We start from the raw sequence: 26,377 nt of genomic DNA, 5'->3' as shown, positions 1-26,377 counted from the left end.
TGTATTTGCTTCTAAAGCAATTTCCAAAATGTGAAAGGTGAACAGCATGCACAAAGGCAGAAAATTAAATGGAAGCTAGACAGGACAAAGCGCACAGTATTTGCAGAGGCAGAGCTCTGTCCACATTGAAAAATAAAATAAAGGACAAACTGTAATTTCATCAGTTGAGTAGAATTGATAGGAAATGTAAATTTTCATCCCAAATGGAAATCAGATTTTCATGGAAAATGAACTGGATAAAAAAATCCAACAAAACAAACCTAAAATACCACAAAGTGGTACCTGCCAAAACATATCAAAGTATGGATCTGATCATTGCATCCAAAGGGAAATTACAGCAAATTGGTGTCTCTGCTATGTGGCTGCACCTTTACAGACTGTTTCCCCCTCAGCCCAGATATCTTCCCCAGTCCCAGGGAGCTCCCTGAGTTTTGGCCCAGTTAGCAATGAACAAATGAGCTGCCCCAAAACACAGCACTGAGGCACCTCTGCACTCCCCAGGCTTTCTGCCAGGTCTTTGTTTATTGTCACTCTTTGTTTTTTGGCTGCTCAAGTTGTGCATTTCTTGTAACTGCTGCTCTTTTGGAAGCAAAGAGAGCTAATTTCTATAGCTGTGAAATGAAAAATATGTTCCAAACTTGAGAAGACAGAAACGTAATGGTTGCACCATTCAGGCTGACCTAGAGGTGGAGTGATTTCAATTAAAAATCGATTCCAGTGAGTACCAGACAGAAAAGAAAAGGAATAAAGTCAGAAAGACATTTGCAAACTGTTAAAAAATTGTTTCATTCATATTTGAAAGACTAAGAATGCTCAGACTTGCATTGCAAAGTGACAGGGAAAAGGCAATGTATTATCTGTCTAGACAAGGATGTCAAGTTCGCTGCACAGGTACATCACAGGAGGACCAACCCGACATCCAGCGCTCCCCCTGCTGTGTCACACACTCAGCACTCCAGGGAGGGGCGTTTCATCCAGCATTAAAGCTGCTGCTCGCCCTGCTTCGGCCTCATTAGCAAAGAGAAAAGCAAAATCATTGCAGATGGGTGGTTGGAGGGGGAGGGAAGGCAGAGGGTTTAAATATGTTCATGCTTCAGGGTGCTCCGGAGATGTGCTTTAACTTTGCTTGGTCTGGGCTGGCTGTTTGGGCAGCCCCCGGTGTGGGGGAAGGATGGAGCCTCGCCCATCAGCGCAATGTCAGCAATGACAGCAATGACAGTGACCACAGCAATGACAGCGGCCAGCCCCAGGGCAGGGACAAACCCAGCATCTGGCAGGGCTTGCTCTAAGATACCCAAACCAGAAACCAGCCACTGCTGCCCATTGTCACTCTTGCTGTATCTGCCCCCGGTTCTGGGCACACACAGACCTTTGTTTGGCAGATTATAATCGGTGGCAGGTCCCTGAGTAATGGCTGACCTAACATGAGACAACATGAGAAACAAGGAGCTCTAGAGAACTTCCTACAAAGGCTGTTTCCCAGATGGGTTCAGTGATGGAAAGATGCTGTCCTGTTATTTCCCTAAGGAAGCCCAGCAGGTTCTACCTGACACTCCCATTTACAGGAGCTGCCTTCTGCTTGGAATGGCAATTGTGTCTCTCTGGCACTTGTTTTATTTTTATTATTTATTTTGTCTCCATTTTCTAATTCTACAGCTGCAGATCCCATAAAATGTAAAAGCTAAATGACATTACTCACTCCTGACTCAAGAAACGCATTAAGGTGAATCTTGTGAGGGATTTCACAGGGCACATTTTGAAAATACAAACAGATCTTTCATTGTAACCCCATTTTCCTTAATTCCTCCAGAGACAATCAAAACTCCATTGAATTATAAATACCAACCACAATGGGATTGTGTCTGCAGACCCACAGACATCAGGGTGTGGAATACACATCATTTTATGTATTGGAAGTCCAGAAGTCCAGGCTTGTGGCCATGGCCACCACTGGGTCTGCAAAGCCCACAGCTCTGGTGCAGTGGAAGGGATTGCATGAGGTGATGGGGGTGAAAGCCAGATGGCAGAGAGTAGTGCTTTTGCTGCCCCCCTTCCTGCAAAGAGCACCTGGTTGTAAATAACAACTTGTTTAAGCTACTAGAATTAATCAAAGAAGTATTTTACAAGCTTTTTGTCTTGGACAGGCTGGCCATACCAACGCTACTGGAAAGAAAAAAATAGGTAAGGCACATGTAGAAGTTCTGTGATGAAAAAATATGGCACATATGGTGGTTCAAAAAAAGGATATTCCTAAAATGTTGAACAGCTGAAGTTGGTCTCAGCTTCACAATTGCTCATTTCACACCTCCCCATGGGCAAATGGGTGTTGGAACACAGCAGTGGGAGCTCTGACTGCACCAGACATCAGCAAAAACCCTGGGCTGCCTGCTTTGCTTGTTTTACTTATCATGCTGCCTGCAGAGAAAAAGCCTCAACAAATGTAGAGGAGTGTGAAGACATTGGACTGCACTCATGAGAGAGGAGGGAGGGCTGGAGCTGGTCCAGAGCGGGGCAGGGGCCACAGCTCCCCTGGCCCAGCCAGCTGCACCCTGTGATCAGGGACAGCCCATGGGAGGGACAGGTCTGCACTTGGCAGAATCAGACTGGGAAAAACGCTGAGATCTGATTAGACTCCAACATTACAGGAGCTGCCACCCGCCCCAGGTGGCTCTGGGGTCGGAGAGGAGCCCCCCTGACACTGCTGCACTCCACCAAAGCAAATATAGCAACACGGATTGTAAATCCCTGGCTGGTACAAAGTAAGAACTAACATGAGGAAGGGGAAATCTTATTAAAGTCATGCAGATCACTTGGGAGGTAAGGCTTATTTGGGCAAAATGCATTTTAATCTGATTTTAATGAGACTGATATTTTAAAAAGGATGTTGAAGAACACTATTGGGGATATAGAAAAAAAGAGCTGTACACAGAATTTCAGTCCGCAGAGTTGGTTCAGGCTCCGTCTGAAAGTGGCAGCATTAAGGAGTTTAAATTTTTTAAATTATCAAAAAGGAAATGGAGAGGTAACTTGATTACCCTAGAAATCCACAGGGAAAGAGTAGTGATTTATACAATTAAGTGGCTCAGGTTAAAGAAAGGTATAATAAGAAGGAATAACAGAAAGCTGAAGCCAAACACATTCAAATGAGAAATCCAGCACAGTTTTACCAATGAGGATGATTAATTACTGGAAAAAAATTACCAAATGAAGCAGCGGATGAACAGTCTCCCAGTGTTTCAAATTGTGACCAGTTGTCCTCAGCCCAGAGTGGACCTCTTCAGCTGAACAAAATGGTGCCAGAATCCTTTCAGTGGTGCCAGGGACAGGATGAGGAGCAATGGCCAGGAAGTTTCACCTCATCGTGAGGAAGAACTTCTTTACCTTGAGGGTGGCAGAGCACTGGAACGGCTGCCCAGGGAGGGTGTGGAGTCTCCCTCTTTGGGAATGTTCCAAACCCACCTGGGATGTTCCTGCATCCTGTGCTCCAGGTGGGGTGGGTTAGACTGAGTGATCTCCACAGGTCCCTTCCAACCCTGCAGGGCCCCCCACACCTCCTGCAGCTGCTCTGTGGCTCCCCATGGCATCCCATCCTGCTGGACATGTCCTTGAGCACAGTTCTTGAGAGCTGCCTGGCTCAGCTAGCCCTTTGGAAACAAGTCTGGGCTCTTCCTCACTGTTGCATTGCTTGCCACTTTTTGCTGGGTTTGTTAAACACAATTATGTTTTAAATATTGCACAGAAATTTGGACTGAAATTCTCTCTGGCAGGAAATGCACACAAATGCACTGAAAAAGAGAGATTCCCGCATACAAGGCTATAACTGACAATCATTTCTCATTCCATCATTCCTCAGCAGAATTGCTACATTTATATTGTTAGGTGAAGCTACACAGAGCCTGGCACAGAGTCCATTAAGAAATCCCATTGGCTCTCAGGAGAACACTCAAAGCACAGGCAATAAGATGCTGCATTTAGAAAGATAATGGATAAAGATGAAATCAGCTTTTCAGATGAGTCTTCCATTTCCATAGGGGCTGTCTTTATGGTTTCAATGATGTAGAGTAAAAAGAAAGAGTATTCACTTCCTAATGAAATGAAAAATTTTATTAATTTGAGGATATTCATTCCTTTAAGAGCTTCACTCCTGGAGTTCATTAACTCCTCAAATGTGCCTTGAGCTGATGCTGCCTTCCAGTCCTTGCCAGGATTTTCTTTCTGTTCTCTGGTCCAGGCCAAGACACAAAGAGTTTGCCAAGCCCCAGCATAACGCCTGTGGTTACTGAGCAAAGAGATTTCCTATCAAATGAGAGAAACCTCCTCATATTCAAATACCCTGATATTCTCAGCTGTTCAATCAGGCCGACTCCTGCAGCAGTTACAGATTGCATCCTGGTCCTACAAATCTTGTAGTGTTTGCAGATCTCACCCTGGTCCTGCAAAGCATCCAGACCCTGGTAATTCATGTGACTTTAAGGAAAGCCATGTGAGCTCATTTTATTTGAACCAAGTGAGATGTGGCAGCAGTTCCAGCTGAGTGGCCAGGGGGACCTGTGTGCAAGGGCTCTGCAGTTCTGGGGAGCAGCTCCTGGAGGCTTTTGGGCTCCTGCAGAGTCTCAGTCATGCAGAGCCTCATTAGCAGCACTGAGCACTGGCTTTTGGGTTATTTGATCTAAGTAGCCATCAGTGAGTATGAGGTTTCAGCAGCATATGAGACTTGGAGAATCTTTCTATTTACAGCATCAGGGGTCAGCCATAGCACGAGATTAAATTATTAGATTACAAAACATGATTTCTGAAACTATTTTCTATGTAGTCAAAATGAAGAAGGTGTTACAAGAGCTTAAAAGTGAATTTCTGTTTTTTTGTCTTTCTTCTCTGTGCCACTTCCCTTAAAACATTCAATGCTCTTGGCACTGCATGATGCTTTCTTAGTCTTAGTTAAACATTTTCTGTGATTGAGATGTGTCCACCTGTAAGTTGATTAAAATGTTTGCATAGCTTTTCATTGTGGAAATCATCTTCACTGTAAAACTCTGCAGAAAACAATCTCTAAAACTCAAACCAAATACCACTGTGGACTGAAACCTGCTATTCTTCCCTAAGCAAAAATGTAACCTCATTGAGTGGGCGTTCTACTGCCACAAGGTCAGCAGCATCTGTTCTTATGTATTCAAAATAACTGCCATGGGACAAGCAAATGACATTTTACAGTATTTTTGGATTTTGCTTTCTGTAACTAATAAATTATGAAAACATGCTTCCAGGAAGCTAGACTTTGATCTAAAGAAAGTTCATCTGTAATAAAGCCAAAGGAAAAGAACAGTATAGAGACTGATAATGAGCAAGTTTTGAATCTGTAAATTTATAGTTCTGTTTATTTCTGTCTATACATACACATAAATCTCTTTCTATACATAAACATGTTTTCTATACTTGCTCCATCAACATTCAAAAGCCAGAAATACTAAATTAAGTTCTTCTGGTTCCAAACCACTGTGATTATTTGCATTTTGCTAAACAACATTCTTATGAGAACCTGCCCCCTTCCATCAATTATCTAGATTATAATGGTTCAACCAGTGGAAAAAAGGTGATGTGAAAATCAAAAGATGGTCTGAACTATAAATGATGGGAAGAGTATCTTTGATTGTAAAACTGGTAAATAGTAAATGAGATTTGTGAGTGAAAAGCTGATCCTTGAAAAAAGACATGACAGGAAGAGGGGTGGTGATGTGAACATGTCAAGGTGCAGCACAGGGAAGGAGGGAGCTGTATAACTACTTCGAGGTCCAGAAAGTGATGAGCAATAAAACCACATAAAGTCCCTGGCTGGAAGTGGAAGGAATGAAGGATGAGGATGCCAGTTATAGGGGCCAAGGTAATCATCACAGGGCTGAGACCTCAACAACAGCAAATAACATTGTCTGAAGGGAAGACTGAGCTTGATGAGACACTTTATGGGAGGGAACACACTGCCCAGGGACACAGACAGACGTTCCAGAAGAAACCTGGATACAATTTTGGACAGAGAAGCAGAGAAAGCAGGGAAAAAGAATTGGGTGGCTTTGACCTGATCAGCGCAGGGGACTTACTGAGGAAAGGATGGTGAAAGGCACTTTTTTATAATCATGATCATGAAAGCGTTCTTGGGGAGGTGAAACAGGGAAAGGTAATAAAGACAGCAGGTTCTGGTTCTCTCCAATAATTGGTAAGATTTCCACATGGAAAACAAATCTACAAAGGAAAGGTATTCCAAAGGCTTTGCTGTTTTTTAAGGAATTTGAAAGAAAAGTATTGTGCTGTGGAGATTGGGTAGGAAGTTGAACTGTCAGCTTTTTAGTGACCTGAAATTCTAAAATGAATCGTTAAAGGCCCAAAGTGACAAATGATGTTTATGAAAAGGACTTTTGAGTCACACACAATTATACTCCAGCTATCAGGAAAATCATGAACATTACACTCTTGCACATCTCCTCCCCACTAATACTGCAATATGTAAGGAGCAGTGTGGCATTTGAAATGTCTGAATGATGAGTGTACAGCACTCTGGGAAGGGTCGCTGGTGTTCGTGGCACTGTTCTCAATAACATGGAGTGGATCTGTCCTAGGGAGTACAGGGCTGCCAAAAGTGAGATACATGAGCAAAGAGTGAGGAGCTGGACCTGTGTCCTGAAGAGGAGAGGATAACTTAAACACCTCAGGCCTAAAATATAGCCTAAAAATGAGCAGAGAAAGAAACTGTTTCCATGACTATCACAGGTAAAGGAAGAAGTACTGGACTTAAATTGCAGCAAGTAGGACTTAGGCATTATAAGATGTTTGTAGTTCTGGGCTAGCTAAGTACAGGGACACTCTGATTCTATGAGGATTCTCAAAACACATCATGGTGTGCTAAAATACAGCCCAAATCAATCAGCACTTCTCAGAATGGGAACTAGCTAATCTGCCACTGTCCCTCGGTGAAGGAGCCATAGGCAAGGATTTTCCTCATCCATGTCTCTCTCTTTTGAACCACAGTGAAAAAGGCTGTAGGATTTCTATTGCTGAGGTATAAAGGACAGATTAGGCAGACATTTGCAAGGTTTTTTTCTGCCTGTGTGGGTTTGATATGTGGTTTCAATTCCAAGTGCAAACTTTAAATCGGAAATTTGAGGAAAAGATCCAAACACCCAAATAAAGGATGCTCTTTTCTATCCTCAATTCCTCTTCTGCAGCAAGAATTTGGAAGCTGTTGGAGCCCAAATCCATTCAGTACTTGTGGGACTTTCTAATTTGCAATGCTGGAAGGCCATTTTCCAGAGTATAGGGCAGAAATTAAAAAGTCTTGGAAAAGCTGATGAGACTTGGAGAGAGCATTCCTTTTCAGAGGAAGTCTGCCTCGTGGCAGATCTGGCTCAGATCTAAGGATTCTGGCAAGGTTTTCCTGGAAATGAGCCCTGCTCTGTGAGCCAGGCAAAGATTCGGCAAAAGTCCTGATCTCAGTTCAAGATATTGAGAGAGAAATAATTCAGCCTCCATGGCCATAACTGTCTCTGATGAATATTTCTGATTAAACTTGGCCAGTTTGAGGCATGAGCTGTTTCTTCCCCCTGATCTCACAAACACATTATTTAACAGCACTGAATCCCCTAAAAACCTGCCAGGACTTTTGATGTGAGGAAAGATCCCCAGGCCACTGAAGCACTGCAAGGGATGTGCTCCTCAGAGTTCCACCACAAAAGCACGCTGTGCTTTCTGAAATGTGATTTTCCAGGGGTGCCGGTCACAGGGCTGAGGGTGGCATTTCTGAGTGTGGCGTTGCTGAGGGTGGCATTGCTGAGGGTGGCATTGATGAGCAAATGGTGGCATTGACGAGGCTGGCATTGATGAGGATGGCGTTGCTGAGGGTGGTGTTGATGAGGATGGTGTTGCTGAGGGCAGCATTGCTGAGGGCGGCATTGCTGAGGGCGACATTGCTGAGGGTGGCGTTGCTGAGGGTGACATTGCTGAGGACAGTGTTGCTGAGGGTGGTGTTGATGAGGATGGTGTTGCTGAGGGCAGCATTGCTGAGGATGGCATTGCTGAGGATGGCATTGCTGAGGGTGGCGTTGCTGAGGGCGGCGTTGATGAGGGTGGTGTTGCTGAGGATGGTGTTGCTGAGGGTGGCATTGATGAGGGTTGTATTGCTGTGCCCAGCCGTGGGGCTGTGGCAGAGAGTTCCTGTGGAAAGCTCCTCACACAGGAGCCCTGTGGCTCATAGCCAGCACCTGCACACAAACACGAAGTCCAAGGGTGACTAAAACATTTGACCCTTTATTCCTAAACATGACAGAAATTAAAGAGTGAGGGATGAGCAAGAGAGCCGAGAGCCGGCGTCTGCCAGGAGCAAGGCCCAACAGGCCCTCACCTCCCCATCCTGTGCAGTAAGTCAATTTTTATTATGTTTTTTAAATTTTTCCTCCAGTGTTTTTAATTATTTGATGATTCACAGCCTCTCTTTTCTCTAATAACTGAGTTTAGGGAAGGAACATTTTTTCACAGCCACACCAGGGCCTGAGGGGAACTCAGGGATCTCCTGCCCCTCAGGGTGAGGCCCTGGTCATACCCAGGGCCAAAAGTGACATTTTTCAGCTCTATCCTTCTTTCACATGGATCTCTAAGTTATAGCAAAACTTGCTAGTCTTGGCAGAGGCAATTCAAACTTGCTCAACTTCTTCCCAACTTGTACACACTGGAGTGTTTCGTACTGATGATAGTCCCATATTCCTGACTAAATTAAAAGGCCACCAAAAATCTGAGAATACCTTTGTTAGTCAAATATGCTTGTCCACAACTATAAAACATGCACAGTTAAATTGTCAGTGGGAAAAAAATGGCTGAAAGGTTGAAATTAACTCTTTTGAAATACTAATTTTCCTGTGGGAAAATCTGAGCCATAATTTATTCTATTAACTCTATGGAATCAACACCTTCAGACATTTTCTGTTTTTTCATGGGGAAGATGGTACCATTATATGGAAGGAGATTGCTTGTTATCACAGATAGTTTAATTAAACTCATAACTTTTTCTAATGTTGGATGTGGCCTAGCATCCAGACTGAGTAGTGTAACAATTTATCATCAGTCTGGACATTTCCAGTAAAATAGCAAATGGTTTATTAAAACCATAATTATTCCTTGGCATTGGAACTGCTATTGTGAAAATGATTATAACAGCTACTGATTTCTGTATTTTAAAAACTTGTAATATTTGTTTCAAAACAAAAATTTTGACAAAACAATTTCCATTAAAAATGTTAGGGTTTTTTTTTCCTATGGTATTGTGGCAATTGTGGTAAAAGGAGTTTTGGTTCTGAGTGTCTGCAGTGTAACCCCAGTTTAGCATAGACCAATTTGTTTCATACAGCTGGAGAAAACAAGATGCCATTCAAATAGAAAATAATATAGTTGGTAAGAGTTTACTAGCTTATACCTTTTCAGTTTTTTTAGCTGGGTAAATTTTTCCTAAATATTTTCTTTCTCTAAGTGTTCTTGTCAGTGTGTATAAAGTCATTTCAGCTTTGATCAAGCTTTTGCTTTAGCTTCAGTCATGTTCCTGTGCAGAGGAGTGCTAAACAAAGTTTTGAACAGAAACCAGTGTGAAGGTGCATAATAATAAAATCAAGTTTCAGAGCCCATGAATCTAGATGTGAAAGCTAAAAATTACAATTTCATTTGCTTAAGGGAAGCACAGATTTCATGTTTAAGGTACCCAAAGTTTTTACATATGCTGTTTTAAAATGAATAGAAGTGTTTCAGGCCTGCTACCATCTGAATGCCATTATTCTGAGGATGTCAATTCTGCAAACATCTCTACCTGCCACTGAATACTGCAGGATTTAGCACATACTGGGACTAGCAGGCACCTGCTGTGAGCTTTAACAACCTTGAATTGCCTTTCTATCAGTAACGTGGTGATTATGTTACCCATACCAAAATTCCCTCTTGACCATATCTTAACAGATAAAAGTGTATTTTGTGCTAACTGGGTGTGATAGCAAAAGTAGTTTTCCCTGTAAGACTGCTCTTCCTTCAGTGAAAATGGAGTATTCATCTAAAAGCATTGCTAGAGAGAAAAACCTTCTGTCATTTCCTCTTTGTGCTTTCAGAGCCTGTACATAAGTGTAGCTGTAAATGCTTTTATTTTGTGATTTTAAGGAAGGTGATGGCCTAGGTATCTGCACAGAGAGTCTCTGTAGCTCCTTCTGGCTGTCAAGCAGTTAGGGTTTTCCTGGTGCTGCAGCAGTCCTGGGAAGGTGGGATGCTCATGGGATTGCAATGGGAGAAGAAGTTTACCACATTGCTGCAGGAAAACACTTCCTTCTGAAGTTATTCATCAAGTGAATATTATGCAGTAGAGATTGAGAGGACCCCACTTGTCCAGCAGGAACACAGGCAACAGCTGTTAGATTTTCCACTGCTGCTGTGTGGGTGCACGTGCACATAGAGGTCAGTTCCCAGTCTGTCAGGATGCAGGAGTGAGAAGCACTGAGTCATCTGAAGAGACTTTCTCTGAGTTTCTTTAAAAACAGAAAGGGAGGGGAGAGAAAAAATATTGTCCCTAAGTGGTTGCCTGGAATTACTTCTGGTAGGGGCCAGATTGCAATTACAGATGTGCTGAACGCAGTGTCAGCTCTCTTGACAAATTCAGCGTTTGTGCTGCTGTCCACAGTATCTATTTCAGACAGCTTGAGCCATAAAGTGTTCTGGCTGTAAGATTGAGAGCAGGAGCAGAGCCTGCAGATGCTGACAGAGCCTTGGGTTTGTGTTCCTCACGTACACTCACACTGATTGCTGTAATGAGGGGACCAAGTGGTTTTAAAATCAGGGCACCAGCAATTTGCAGTTTTTCTGCAAGCCCTATGCCCTTCTGCAGAAGCAGTAAGAATTGAATTGAACTTCACCTTTGCCACTCATCTGCTCAGTCTTTCTTTACATTCTGAAAGAGTAATAATGATCTGAGGACATTATAATTTCACTATTTTCTATCATGTTTTCTAGGCATCCAATTGTTTGATTAGATTTTTTTGACCATTGCTGTGCCTGGAGTAGAGAGTTTTATTCAGCTACTCTGGATGATGCTTTTAGACTTGTGCAGCATGTAGAGATAGCAATCTTGCAGACTATATCTCTTGAATTAGATTGATTAGAATCTCACTGATTCTTATCACTTGGCCTATGTAGCTGAGAGCCTGAAATCTGGCTTCCAAGGGATACTGGTCTCAAGGGATACTCAGAAATGTAGAGGAAAGGTAAGTTTATACTTAGTGATAGCCAGTTAGGGAATTTGAACTAAACCTTGTCAGCATTGTTTATTTGATGTCTTCACAGCTTGTAGGTTTCTGAAAGCCTTTTCTTGCAATTATGGGTGATGCATCCATAGGAAGAAAAAAAGTCTGACTTCATAAAACTTTTTATGTGATATATTTTTTTCCTGAAAGCTGGTTTTAAATCTTAATATGCTTAGAGGAGTAATTCCTTCTTAAAGGTCCCTCAACGATGAGAGGGCTTTTTAGGCCTCCAGAAAACAATCCCCTAAGACCAATTTTCCTGGCTGTGAACTGGTTTCTTAGGAGGAGTTGTACATTCAGACTTGGTGTGCTCCTGTGCCATGCACTTGGTGTGCCTCCTCTGCTCTCCTGCCTTACTCCTGGAATGGTTTGTGCGGAGGAGGATGAGGTTGTGTTTGGTATCAGCCAACAACTCACCTGTTGATGTGAGTTGTTATTGAGCAAAAAACAACAACTTAGAGCAAATGCAGCCAGGGTGGAAATGTAGTTGGAAAAAGGGAGTTATTTGAAGGGAAATATCCCTCAGAGGTGGAACAGGCCTTTCATCAAAATGTTAATGTTTGAATGCACTCAGAACCTCCAGATGGGCTGGTGCTGCTTCAGATGTCATGGGAAGGATGTGAAAAACAGAGGAGTGTTTTATAGCCTAAGACATGGAAATGGATGAAAAACTAATCTTTACCTGATCTGGCTTTCCTAGGTGTAAAATGGATGTTGGGTAGCTGAGCTGAAGCACACTGTCTGCGGTGGGGTAAGCACAAATGCATGAGCTCAGGAATGCAGATTTCAGACATGACTCCCCATCACCAGGAATGGCGCCTTGGGGTTGTAGTTGTGTGCTTTTCCCCTCTGTGTTGGGATCAGAAATAGTTAAATGAGCTCTACTGCCTCTGAAACTTTCACCAAGCCCTCCGTATGTGAGACTCAGCAGGGCTGAATAACATGGAGGAGCAAGGAAAATGTTCTTATTTCCTTATTAACTCCAGTCAAAGGCGGAAATTAAACTCATACCTGGCAAAGAAGAAAAAACAATTCTAATTCAAAAATAAGTACCTGTAAAGCTTAAAACCACCAAAACACTGGGTTTTTCCCACCTTTTTTGTACAGGGCCATTTGCAAGTTTCACTGCTCTGTTATCCTCAGGTTTGTCATGGTTTCTAGCCTGGACTGGGTTGAAATTTGTGATATGCTGGAGCTGAATTTCCCAGGTCCTTCCTTCAAGTGTTTTACCTAGTGAGACGTATTGTCATATCATGTATACTAACATGTAGAGCCTGACTGAAACTCAGAACATTGTTATTGCAGACATTTAGATATTTAGGATGTAATTAGAAATATGTGCTAAAGTTTAATGATGTCAATGGCTTGTTATAATGGTCTGTATGGGTAGGGATGTGAAATAAAACATGTAGACTAAAAATTTTGGTTGAAAACTGCCTTACAAACAGCAGTTATTTATGAGCATCTTGCTAATGCCTCATTTACCCACAAAGTTACTTCACTTCATGGGGGCCTGTATGGTGCTGAGCTTTGAATTGATGATTAAAACAGTGTTGATAAGACACAAATGTTTTAACCACTGCTGGACTGTGCTTGACTCAACGTCTTCTGTTTCTCACAGTGGTTTTTGGTGCCTGGCAAAAAAGGGGCTTGAGATAAGGACGAATTTTCATGAATGTGTTCAGCTGCATCTCTGATTTCTACACTCAATTAGTAGAGTTCAGGGATAAGAAAGTGGGAAAGCCCAGCAGCAGAGTTCTATCACTGGATTACATTAGGGTTATCTATTGGAGCTGGGAAGAGGAGTGGCCCCACAGCTGTCTGGGTTGGGATATTAAAGCCCCAAAAGTAGGTGTAGCTTGTGTTTAGCAAATGGGCATAAATAACCTGTCCCCAGACGCTGCCATTAGTACCTGGGGGACTCCTGGTGGCCATGGCTCTCTTGTCCTGCAGCACTGACAGTGCCTTGTTCCTGGCCCTTGCCTGCTGGTGGCCCTCCTGATATGACTGAGAAACAGAGAGGAGATTTTCCCCAGAAGCTCTGTTAGACGTGCCTTTACTCACTTGCCTCAAGGCATTCACCTGAATTGTGAACACCTGTTAAAGGTAAAATGCTTTTCTTCATATGACATCTTCTAAGTAATGGCACCTTTGTGAAGAAAGCATTGAAATAGGATCACAAGGCTGCAGAGATGCACAATGAACATACCAAAGCTTTGTGCAAAATGGATGGTTGTGAGGAAAAAGTCTCACTGCTGGAAGTATAAAATTTAAAAAAATGCTTGTTATTTCCCTGAAGAAGCCTGATATGAATCATCTCATTGATATTCTAATGGACTTATATGGTACAAATATTCTGATTAAATCAGAAAAAGCATAATGACATCGTCATCAGATACATTTTTGTTCTTTTTAAATTCACCCATCTATCAAAAATGCTCAGTGAAATACTAGAAGGGCACTCACTGGTTGCAAAACAGATTCATTTCAAATTCTAATGGACAGGAATTGATCTAATCATCACATCAGGATTCTTGGAGAATTAAAAATGCAACCAAAACCCACTCAGAAGTCAAATGTTTTGTTTTTTTGGGCACTGATTGCTACAAAATATGGAGAGAAATCTTTTTACTTGCTCTGATTTTAAGATAGCTGTCTACATGTCAACTGTTTGCATAAAAAATCCCCCCAGCTTCTTCCTTGTAGAAAAGCTGTTCTCTCCTTGCTCTAGCCTTTAGAGCATTTTGCTCTAGTTAGAAAAAACAAGCTTCACAGAAACCATATTCTATATGAAGCTAGAACAGATTATGGTCTGTCTTGGATGAATGCAAAATTTCAGAGCATTAGTGCTGGTTTGGGACCCGAACAGGGGCTCACCAGGGAATCCCTGGGACCTGGGATTTGGTCCCTGTGCTCTGATTGCTGCTGAAGCACTCTGTGAGTGGGAAGTGCCTGGGAAGTGTCTGTGGAGCAAAGGTCTTCAATAGTCTTCATCCTGCTTTCTACAGGGTGCCCTGATATTATACACAGTAGATGGGATTTTTGGAAACTTCCTCTCCTTCCTTCCCTGCTCTCTGGCCTGTCTCAGCCTCAAGCCACCTCAGTCTGTTTCCTCAATCTAAAATGCTTTTTTTTTTGCATTCCTGTGAAGTTAGCCTTGGCTCCCTCAGACCCTTTCCTCCCAACAACCTCTTTCTGCCAGGGAGATTCTCACACATTTTCACATGTTGCCTACAACCTGCCCAGTGGGTCCTTCTCTCTGCTCTCCTAAGCTGCCCAGGGTTGCTGGTGGACCTGCCTTGTCCTGCAGAGATGTTGCAGAGTGGCCTCCTGGTGAGCCAGCTCCTCCCTTGGGACACATCCAAGCTTGCCATCAACAAGCTGAGCTGAGGTGAAAGGGGAGATTTCCAGCATGTGTGTGTGTGAAAAGCAGTGGAAAGGGAAGCAGGCAGCAGTTGAATAAAATCAAACTCTTTGTGGTTCCCTTCTCACATCTGTGAATGCCTCAAAATATCACTGAACTTTATTCCCTCATGGCAATGCTGCAGAGCTGCTGACAAAATCTGTTTTCATTTTTCAAACTGCTCTTTTAAATGCTGTGGAGAGCAGCAAACTGGTGCATGGTTGGCATCATCCTTTCTGCTGCACTCTGGTAACTCTGCTTGGCCATGATATGGCCACATGCCCACCAGAACTAATGAAAGTTCCCATTCCTATCTCATCCATAAATGCATGGAGTTCACCTGTGTAGTTTCAGGCCTGTACCCTTGTTAGTCTTATCTTCCCCCTCCTTCAATGCCTGTTGCACTCATTTGCAATTACATTGCATACAACTAATGCAATTACTTTGCAAAACAGATTAGTATCTAACACCTGCTCTACTTCTAATTTAAATAACTGCCTTAAAATTATTCATGAGGACAGTAATTTGCTGATGCCTCTCTTAGGGCTAATCCTTGCTTTGGCAGTACAGGTAACAGTGCCTGGTTGTGTGTTTGCTTTTTTCCTTAGTGCCATCCTTTCAGTTACTTTTACCTTTGTCCATCTCCTAATCCTTAGACACATTTTGTTTAGGAATGTTTCAGCTGAAATTGTTGAATCACAACAAAGTGTGGTATGTTTTTGATACTAAGAATGCTCTTACAACAATTTTTAGCGGTGTTAGCAGACTTTTTGGTCATTTGCAGGCAACAGGGAACTGAAAGGGTCAACGTTTTACATGAAGAGATCTAACCCCAGTCAGTAGCAGGGGTGGTGCTGAAGCAAATCCCAGCTCAATCACAAACCTTCCCAGGATTTCAGTGAATTGATTTGTGCAGTGGGGTACCTGGCTCCACTTCTGCTGTCCCAGCTCTAGGATTTATCTGACAATATCTGAGCATGTATAAAGTCACATAATAAAAGATGCAAAAAGTTTGCATGAATAGGGATAAATTTTCACTAAATTAGCAAGAAACATGTCTGCAACATTATTCTGCTCCCTTAACCAATGTTCCTCTGCCTCTCTGAAAGCATGAAAACAGAAGAAGCTCTCAGCTAAGCATAGAAAAACATTGAATAGTGCTAAGGAAGAAAGGATACATTTTTTTCAGTCTTACTTTCATCATGTCCACTTGGCATCGGTTCTGAAATATTAAATGTTCATGCTGTACAGATGTTGTGTTACAGGAACAAACCAGATTAGAGCTCCTCCTTAATTATAGACTATAATTCTAGCGTTGATGTTCTTGAAGAATATACATTTATGATAATTAAAGCTCAGAAAAAATCTCCATAGTGAGAGTTTTCATCTTCACACCAGACATGATTTTGCAAGTTGCACCAATCATTTCTGGATATGCTTTTGGAAATGGCTGTGTAAGATGCAATTTTTCTTCTACTTGTAGCAATTTGGAGTAAAACAAAGTGCTGCCACTTAAATTTTTTCTGTGCCCTTTTACTGAGCTTAGGCCATTTCAAATGACATTTTCCAGGTAGCATGGGAACAAATCATCAGCAGGGCAGTCATGTTTAGCTGCTCATTAATGAAATCAGTGTTCTGAAGCATGAATTGGCAGAATGAACAAAACTAAAGCAATTACCAGACTCTCTGCAGAAGCGTGTAGAAAATTGAGGGTCTCATTTAAATTGTTAACATCTTACCAGTACTAGATTTCAACCCAAGAAACAATTAATTTGATCATCTGCATACATACTAATTATAATAATGATGAAACAGTTGAGAATGGACTTCTCATTTGATGGGAAAAGGAGATAGGAAAGTAAGGTAATATGCAGCTGCCAGTGCATTGAATTCCTTTCCCTCTTGAGCATCACTTGCCCCTCATGGTATGAGGGAGAGGAGCAAGGGAAGGACACACAGGAGATGCCACAGGGCTGCACTGGGGCTGTGCCTCAGTCACTGTCACTGGTGGTGCTCCCAGAGCATCAGGGTCATGAGCCTTTCCCACATGGGGGAATTTCCTGCTCACCAGCTACCAGCCCAAAGAGAGCGGGGTTGGCATTACTAATGTCTCACACCACACCAGCCAAGTCATTAATTTTCTGATTAACAGCAGTTCTTACAAAAAGAGACTAAACTGTGCATTGCTCTAAACATAAATCTAATGCAGTGGCACTAAATTGGGTAGGAGCAAGTAAAACAGCCCAACTGAAGCTCATACCTTGCTAACTGGCCATTTAGATAGGCAGGCCATAACTTCTGAGCAGCCTGAAATAAATCTGTGGTGTGTAAAGTTTCCAAAATGCCTACATTATCTATTGCTTAATCAGTGGTTGTGTAAGAAATCACTGTGGTTATCGGAGCATAGGAAACAGCTTTACTGCTTCCATTAGAAGTACCATTATGCTATAGCAACACATTATCTTCATAAATCATTTGTACTGGGAATATATTTGTCAGGTTTCAAACAGGTTGTGTAATTATCACATAATTTTATTTCAAGGGTTCATAACAGGGAATTAGATATGACATTTGGTAATATAAACAGTGCACTTGACTCGAATAGCAGTTAGCCACAAATGTTTAAAGAACTTGGCTCTAAAGGATTTTTATAAAGATTTGACAACAGGTTCTCAGAATTCATATTGTGCATATAACATGTAAAAGGGCAGCTTGTGAGACATGGGAGCAGTGAGGGTCCAAATGCTGTGAAGTGAGCACAAGTGCTTTGCAGTGTGTCAGAGCTGCCAATGTGTTGTCCACAACACTTCTAGAGGAAATAGTTATGAAGAAAAAAGAAACCTAGGAAAAGTTAGAACACTAATAAAACTTCCAATATTTGTTATAGAGAACCTCTTAAATGGGGAAGGTTCAGAAATGTGAGAGGTAATGGACCGGTAGCACAGCATCAGTGTTAATGATGTCTGTCAATGTGCTAATTTTCCTTTGTACCTGGAACATGTTTTGAGAAATACATCACTGATGTTGCCAAAGATCTAGTGATTTGTCATGTTTAGCTGTATGACATGTGCTGTGAAACTGAGCAGTGCCCAGAATCTTTTCTGCTTGAGTATTAGGAACTCCAGTATATTACAGAGCTCTAATATGTCCTGTAATTTCACTTATTTCCTGAAGTTTAGAAGGCTGATTTCATAATGACTCAATTTGGTCTTCTGCAAAGTGAATGTGAAATCCTCTGCCTCCTGTGGGTGCCCAGAGAAACCAAACTAAGCAAAGTCTTCTGATAACTACAGTGTAAATGCAGTCTTGTTTTCACAATGCAGCAATGCTCTGTGGCAGGCTGACAAAAGAAAAGTTATGTCTGGAAACAGCAAGCACCTTCCCCAGCTCCCAGGCCAACTATAAGGCTGGAAATCCACACATTACCAAGCACATCCTGCTTTCTGATGATTGTATTTCATTGCTAAGTCAGAATGTACAATCTTTCCAAAGTAAATTTCCTCATCTTATTCTCCCAGTAGTCCTTTAAATCTGTGATCCATAACCAGGGAGCTGCTATCTCTGAAACTGATATGTTTTTCTGAAATTTTATGATGAATTGGGTATTTTTTTAATAATCCTAAAGTAGAGATGGATATCAAAACAGAGATCTGTTGTTGGACTGAACCCACTGGAGTGATAGCAGGGTGCAAAAAAAATGGCCATTATTAAACCTTTTTCTAGATAAGTTTTGTTTGCAAATTCTGGCCTTCACACTTCTGAACTGTTTGGTCCTGCACTAATTTCCCATACCCCTCGGCATTTACAATTTAAATAGTATTGACCTAAATTTTTACTAGTGTTTTATGGAATACAGCTCAAACAGAAAAGGCTTTTCATCCTTTACCTTTAGAGAGATTTGAATACCTTAAGTTTTGATAAAAGAGTAGTGCATTGAGTAGCTGAATATTCCAAAGACAGACATTTGAGGAGAGGGAACTTTGGCAGTGGTGCTCTGGACTATTTGCTTTTCACTCTGTCCCAACCTTATCTTAGCTGGTCTTATCTTGCAGGACGGGATTCCTGCTGCTATATGCTGCATGTGGCATAGGATGCATATGGAAATACTGGGAAGTGCACACATCTCTCACTGCCTCTGAATTTAGGCATTATTTTGGCAGCTTTTGTTATTCAGAAATGCAGATCATAGCTGGCTGCTGCTGAGGCTTTTGGTAGTTGTTTACCCTAGGCAACTTGTTTTTACTTCTGTCACTGTCAATTACTGCAAAATCCATTATCTTTGTGATTAACAAGTGGGCTTTATTTCCATCCAAAGGCTGTGGCAAGGAACTTGAGGGCTTAGCAAATTGGGTTGATTACAGAGGTGACACGTGGGTGATGTCCTTGACACCAATATACAGATTGTGATACTGCCAAGCCCTTTATGTCTGATTTACTGAACAAAAGTCTTTTGAGAAATGGTGTATCCTGAAGGCACTACAACTTGCATTTTTAATGTATGGCTTCAATCACCTCTCTGGAAAGATGGTTAGTATTTTATTTTTAAAAAGCAAGTAATAGACAATTTGATGGCACGAGTTTTAAGTGAAATTGCTGCAGGCTAATGAGAAACAAACTATGGCTGCATAAGTCTATATGGCTGGTCATTCTATATTTTCAAACTTCTATTGCATTTAATTTTGCATAAAATTACATAGTAGTTAGTAATCCTCTGTCTTCCAGGAATAACCAGGGGGCAAAAGTAACTCATGAAACCAAGTGTTTAAAAGCAGTGAATTCAGAAAAAGCTTGACAGCCCTAATTAAGGGATTCAACAAATAAAACTACTGTAATAAAAAATGTGTAGTAACATACAAATGAGATCACAAACAGTATCTGTCCTGGGAATCTAAAATGTGAAGAAAAAACTAGTGGTTGGATCTCACTACAACTTCTACAATATTCTTAATTAATACCAGCCTGATAGAGATAAGCTTTTCCCAAACTCATGGAAAGTCTTTATTCAGTGCACTCCGTGTGTGTGGAAGATCAGACAGCTGCAGAAGCTGAGCTGGGTAGCACTGCCAACCTCTTGGCCCTGGTAGAGTGGGAGCTGTGGGAGACATAAACTCAAGGCAAGAACAAAAGTGAGGACATCATGTCTGGTCACTCTGACTGCTCTGACAAGAGAAGATGTAACAAGATCTTGATAACCAAAGAGATTGTGTTGCTACGGGAACAGGGGCAAAGGGGTCCGAGTGGAAAATTTTGTACAGAACGTAGAGAACTATAAATGCCGGTGACCAATGTAATCAACTGGCTTTGCCTGTGCAGCACGGTCTGTGTCTCTCAATCCCCACATATGTGAGCTGCAGTGTGGGGGCAGGGAAAAATATTACAGTCCTGAACCTTTCCTTTGTTACCTAACCAGAGAGGAAGTACTTGGGTTACCACTACACAAAATTGGTGTTTCTACCCGTTTTCGAATTGAAACGGCCACCTCATTCCATCATGCCTAGGGTGGATCCACCTGAATGCTGTCCCTGTTTCCAATGTGCCAGCTGTTGTTTCAGACTGCCCTTGCTGCCCACCAAATGGCAGAACCATGCTAATCCCATCCCCTGGGCAACAGCAGCTCAGTCAGGTATGAGATGGTCCCCGCGTCTGAAGCTGCTTGAGTGTGGAGGGGGCTTTTCCCCAGCTCCTCCTGTCCTTCTGCTACAAGCTTTAGCCCATGCTGACTCACATTCTGACAAACACAGCTCTGTTTGGAGAGCAGCCAGCCCAAGGAACCAGAGCCAGGGTCAGCCATGGTGGGAAGGTCCTGTGAGCAGCACTTAGCTGGTGAGGATGAGAGAAGGGAACCAGTTTTGTGTCAAACTTGGTTATGCTGGGTCACTAAAATGGATTTTGTCTCTTCTGTCTGACATGTGTGGAGCTATAACACTCCACATTCTGCAGTGCTTCTTATCCTGCTTTACTTCCAAGTATTTAGCAAACCACAGGCAGGATTTTGTAGTGTATAGGAGGCAAAGGACAGAAAGAGCAGCCTAGGGAGAAGGATTAAAATGTCTTTGAGTGTTCAGCCACTCTCTGATTATTCACTGTGGCAGGGCTGTGTGTCTTGGGCCACCACTGCCCCCTGAGAGCAGAGCTTCAGAAGCTGCTCACTCCTGCCACGGCCTTTCCAGCAGCTGCATTCCCAGCACATCCCTGGGTTACAGTTTGTTAGAGAGTGGCCTGTGAAGAGCCTCTGTAGAGCTTGTGTTAGGGCTGCTCTGAGCAACCCAGTCCTTTTATGTGTTATTCAGAGACTACCTGAGAATGTCAAAGAGCTTGCCTTTTCTAAGTATGCACAGTGCATAAATAATGCATGTCCCTGTGCAGCAGAGCTGGGGAAAACGTTTGCAGGACTTCAGGACCTGAGGGATATTGGTATGAAAGACACAAACCTATACATTTAATTGTAGTGTTTTGCTTTAGTTTTTACTGATTTTGACGTACATGGAGAGCAGGGAACTTTAATATCTGCATTATTTTGGCCTTGCTGGGAAAGATCAATATTTTATGTATTTACTTGAGTTACTTTATAAAAAAATCCAGCACCATGCATGCCTTGGAAAAATCTCTGAAATCCAATAAAGAGTAGACCTTTATTAATTCTTCTTTAATCCTACCCTAAATCAAATACCTCTCGACAAACAAATGCATCAAAATAGTTCCCAAAATTGCTGTTCAGTTTCCCACTGCTCTAGTCTGTTTCAGGGCAGTGGTGTAAATCTACATTTGGCCTTAAAGTGCCAAGTCGCCAAGAGTGCCTTGAAGGTTTATTAGTCTCTGGTTCATAAGGGAGTGAGTAAATATAAATTTCAAATGTCAAGGAGAACATTTGGCTTTTTTCATACTAAAAATGCTCAGTTGATGAGCTCGACTGCAGCCCCAGCAGTTAAGCTGCCAGGAAATAGAGAGGTGTGAGGGTAAGCTAGGGCTTTGATAAAACTAAAATCTTGAGTCATTTTGGAACATGCAAGAGACAGACTCATACTTCTTATCAGGAAACAGACTCATATTTCTTATCAGGTGGGCTATCAAGTTCTCTAAGGCCAGTCCTGCAGGATTTAATATAGACTGGTTTTAAGACACTAAAGGCCCATGTGTTTATTTTGCTTCATCTTCCTTTGTGAGAAGAGGTGCCAGGCCTTCAGCTGGGAGCAACTTGCCTTGGCTATGGTAGCCGCTTTGTTTCCCAGCAACAACTGAGACCATATCAAAAGCTCAAGAGGCATTTTTTAACTTGTCTTTTAGAAATGGGCAGGGCCTGATTTCCCTTATTACCAGGATAAGGTCATCTAGCAGCCTGTCTGTGCCATGGAAAAGCTATTAAGTGGATTAGCAAGGGTTAGGAAAGCACTGGATCTCACTAAAACTTCTACAATATTAATTAAAACTAGAGTATACTCAGCCTAATCTTAACTCATATTTACTTTGGTGCTTTCATTTAGAAGGATAATAAGAGAGATGTGCAGGAATATTTAGTTTGCAAAGAAGACTGAGTTGTGTTATCATAGCAATGACAATGCAAGGGACAATGGCAAGGGAGTAAGAACAACATTGCCTGAGTGGCAGAGGATGCTCTGGAAAAACAAGGGGTTTTGTCTCTGATTGGGGGTGAATTTTTGAGCCTAGATTTGCTAAAACATTTTTGGCAAGTGCTGGAATAAAGAAATCTTGATGTTGCCTTTGCATATTTTCAGCCTTGCAAGAAGGCTGTGTAGCTGTGCCTGCTCAGCCCCAGGCAGCTGCTGGGCACTCCCAGCCTCTGGTGGGCACAAGGGGCAGCTAACACTGGGCTGGGATATTTCTCCTCTCACATTGTGTGCTACAAGCAGGAAGCCACAGTGGGCCGAGCAAGTTCCTGCACCACCCATGCAGGAGGCAATGGGGATGGGTAGAGAACAAGTTTTGGTGTCCCTACTTCCTTGTGTCCACTCTACCAACAGCAGAGGTGTAAAACCCCATCTTTTCTCTTGACCTGCCTCTTACAGAAACTGAGTAATTGCAGGTAAATGTCCATGAAAGCTCTGTCAACAATCATACAGGAATTTAAATAAGAAAATACTGAATAACTTTTTCCAGAAAAGAATTCTCTCTAGTAAATGACAGAGCTAGTATTAAAGAACAAGTTTTTGTCAGATTGCACAGTTATACACCCAAAGATATTTTGTTCATAATTATGAACTATCATTACCTCATTTCTCTTATTTGCATTTAGAGACACAGTTTGGACCCAGGGCTTACTCAGGTGTTTGGGACATGGACTTCCTGTTAAAAGAAATATTTTTGGCAAATTTTATTCTCCTTTGATTGTGGTCCTGGTAATAGAGGAGGTTCCTCAGAATGGGAAATTGGAGGAGTATGTTCCCCCATTTCTTGCTGTGCCTTTACCCAAGCATGTGAAACTTTGTCACAGACTAAGGCAGGTTTTACAGAAGCACTTTGTAACACTGTAAAAACTGCTGCAGTGTTTGGTCTGGATACCTCCCATAGGACTTCAGGCATTGAAGTGGAATGTTGAAAATCTGAAAAGTCACCACAGACCAGAGGGAAGAGGGATTGCAGTGACTACACTGACATTGTTGGGGTTTTAACTGGCCCTCAAACATTACATGAGCCTCTTCCACAATGACAAGAAGTCTTCTCAATTACTGCAGAGGCAGTAATTGATATCAAAGCTGACATCGTGTGTACAGCAGCCCCCACACAGTGTCTCAGTGCCATTTTTCCCCTCCAGTGATGATGGTGATGATGAGAGGCCCAGTGCAATTCGAAGGAACATCTTTGCTTTGTGGGACCTGATATTTCTTTTAAAAGATGATTTTTACAGGTACAGTCTTGTGCCACATACCCAGAGAATGCAATATAAGCTGTCTGTAGGGTTTTCTTTCTCTTACATAGTAATATGTATTTAGAAGAACTTGCCTCAGTGAAGGTAGAAGAATATTGTATAAATATGTTTATCAAAATAAACTATACAGATAAAAATACCCAGAATATTTCTTATAACTACATTGACTCAAAAAATAAAAAGCTTTTGGGTGTATTTGTTTTGAAGCAGATAGGAGTAAACAGACTAAAAGCTTTTATTGACTCAGTCTATACGAAGAGTTGGTAATGCAAAAATTGAACAGATTGCTCAGGGATGTATAATACAATAGAATTGTGTTCAAAATACATCTTGAAGAGAAAAAGGTATAAAGATATAAAATTATGGAGGAAGATGAAACTTTAAATGATGGCAGCTTTTTACAAGAAGCAGTTTATGCTGAATTTCTACTCATCTAATGATAGATATTCTCACATTGGAGTCTCTGTTTTTGCACTGCCTGCACTGTTGCTGGAAAACAAGCCCTTCCACAAACACTGGGAGGGGAAAAACATAATTATGAGATTCAGATGAATTATGCCATAGAATTTATGGAAATACTTATTAAATTTAGAAATTAATCAAGTTTGTAAATGGTTAAAATTTATTTCCTAAAATCATCCATAGTTTATTGGTGAGATGGAATTGGACAGCAGTTCAAGTTTTGGAAGTTGTATGTCTGATGCTGGCACAATAGCACCAACAGTGCATGTTTGCAACTGAAGAAAAACCATTACAATATTTATCCAGTCAAATGTTTCATCTGATTAGTGCTAATCAAGCCAGCAAGTGGGAATTAGTAACATGTGGTTAAAAGGTTATAAAATTTCATTTAGAATGAAATGCATCCAGAAAATACATCAAAAGAAATACTGAGATTTAGTTTGTGAGAAAGCTTGCAGCAAATAATTAATTTCTTATACACTTAATTTTCTCTTTCTACAAACAATTTTCTCTTTCTCAAAACATTTTGGAGTCTTTGTCTCTATCAGTGCACTAAATTAAGCTGTATTTTGCACCACTGAGACATTTCTTCTGGAAAAGGAGTTCTTTTGGGCTGTTGCTTTTCTATCCAGGGTTTTTGTAGCTTTGCAAAAGTTGTTGGAGCTCCTCCTGCACTCCTGTGCAGATTGACTCCCCTGCAAGCAGCTGCATTACTGAATGACTCAATCTCTGAAAACAGTGGGTTTTTTTGTAAATGTTTCTTAAATTACCTGGCAAAACACAAAGATGAATAAGAGGTGAGTGAGGCACATACCTTTTATTCCTGCAGTGAAAGCAGCTGGTTATAGATTTAAGAAAATGAGGAGCTGTGTTTTGCTTCTCAGTCCCTGTTACTACAGAGTAAATGACTCCATCCAATTAAAGTGTAATGTGTTGACTTTATTATGTGATGGCAGATTGTGCTTATGCTCTAACAACCACTGTAGCTCACCAGAAAATAGGTGTGCTCAAAGCATGATAATGCTTTTTTCAAACCAACAGTGCAAGTAAAGTCTCTTTCTCACTGTGCATATTATGGGGAATGACTTAAAAGCCTCTTGCCCTCAGCTGCCTGTGCTCACATTGCCTCCAGTAGGAGCTTTGCCATTGACTTCACAGGCAGCAGGCAGAGGTCAACAGCAAGGGACTCCAAAGTGACATCTCTGTGACACCAAGGGGCACTTGGGGCCAGGACAGTGTCACTGCTGAGCCTTGGATGGGGCTTCACAAGGAGCTGGCTCAGTTCCCTGCTCTGGGGAAGATTTGTCTCCTGCTCCTTGCTCGGGATTAAGTTCTCTGTCAAGTGGGGTTAAGGCTTTTTCCTCTCATCTGTGTGTCTGTACTAAGACCATGCTCTGAAGTGGTGTTACTGTGTCTATGTGAGTTGCTGGATCTTTTTTCCCAGGTGTGACAGAGGCTTGGTTGTAACATACAGTGCTCTTAAGCCCAACTAATCAAAGCATCCATCTTCAGAAATCTCTAAAGTTCTCCAAATATAAACCTATGTCTCTATGGTGCACATTAAAATTGAAGACGTCATGGATCCTGTTCACAGATATGTGCTCAGTTACTGTGTGAGTGCGCCACTTCCTGAATTTGATAACATGCACTGTACTTCATCAGATAATGAAGTTGCATCTGCAATTTATAAAAGCGAGTACTTGAAAGAAACTAATTTCTGCAGTTGTTTAAATACAAATTAATTTTGATCAGATAATTGGCTTTAAAAAGTACCTCTTGGAGATAGCGTATGAGTCCAAGTGGGTACTCCCTCATCCAAGTGGATACCCACTCATCCAAATCTCTGCAGTATAATCAGACCAGAAACTTCCATATATGTCAAGATTTTATCCTGCTACCTGAATGCCATTGCAAATATTTCCCAAATTCATTGGATATTTGCATGAAGCTGGAAGAAAATATCTTCAAAAGAACAGTTTCAAAGCCAGATTTTTCTCTTTCTCTTGCTAATCAATACACAATCTTGTTCTCAAATCAGAGCTAAAACCCCAGCAGAAGTTCAAAAGGAATAGTCATGGTGTGTAGAAGAAGGATTCAGCCCTGTGAGAGGCGCAGAGGCTTTGATGGGAACTGTGGGAGCACTCTGCTGCAGAATATTACCTTCTCTCATGTCTGTCTTAAACTGCTCATGCTTCCTCACAAAACAGGCCATCCCCCTGTCAGGGTGCAGGCATTTTATCTCTGTCAGCAAGTGCTACAGCAGGATCTGAGTGTCAGGAAAGTGGGGGATGTGAAACCATCCCATTAAGCTGCAGGTTG

This window comes from Ammospiza nelsoni, chromosome 7 (genome assembly GCF_027579445.1).
Source record: "Ammospiza nelsoni isolate bAmmNel1 chromosome 7, bAmmNel1.pri, whole genome shotgun sequence".
Classification (NCBI taxonomy): Eukaryota; Metazoa; Chordata; class Aves; order Passeriformes; family Passerellidae; genus Ammospiza; species Ammospiza nelsoni.
The sequence above is the reverse complement of the archived record's forward strand: the minus strand, read 5'-3'. Positions refer to the sequence as shown.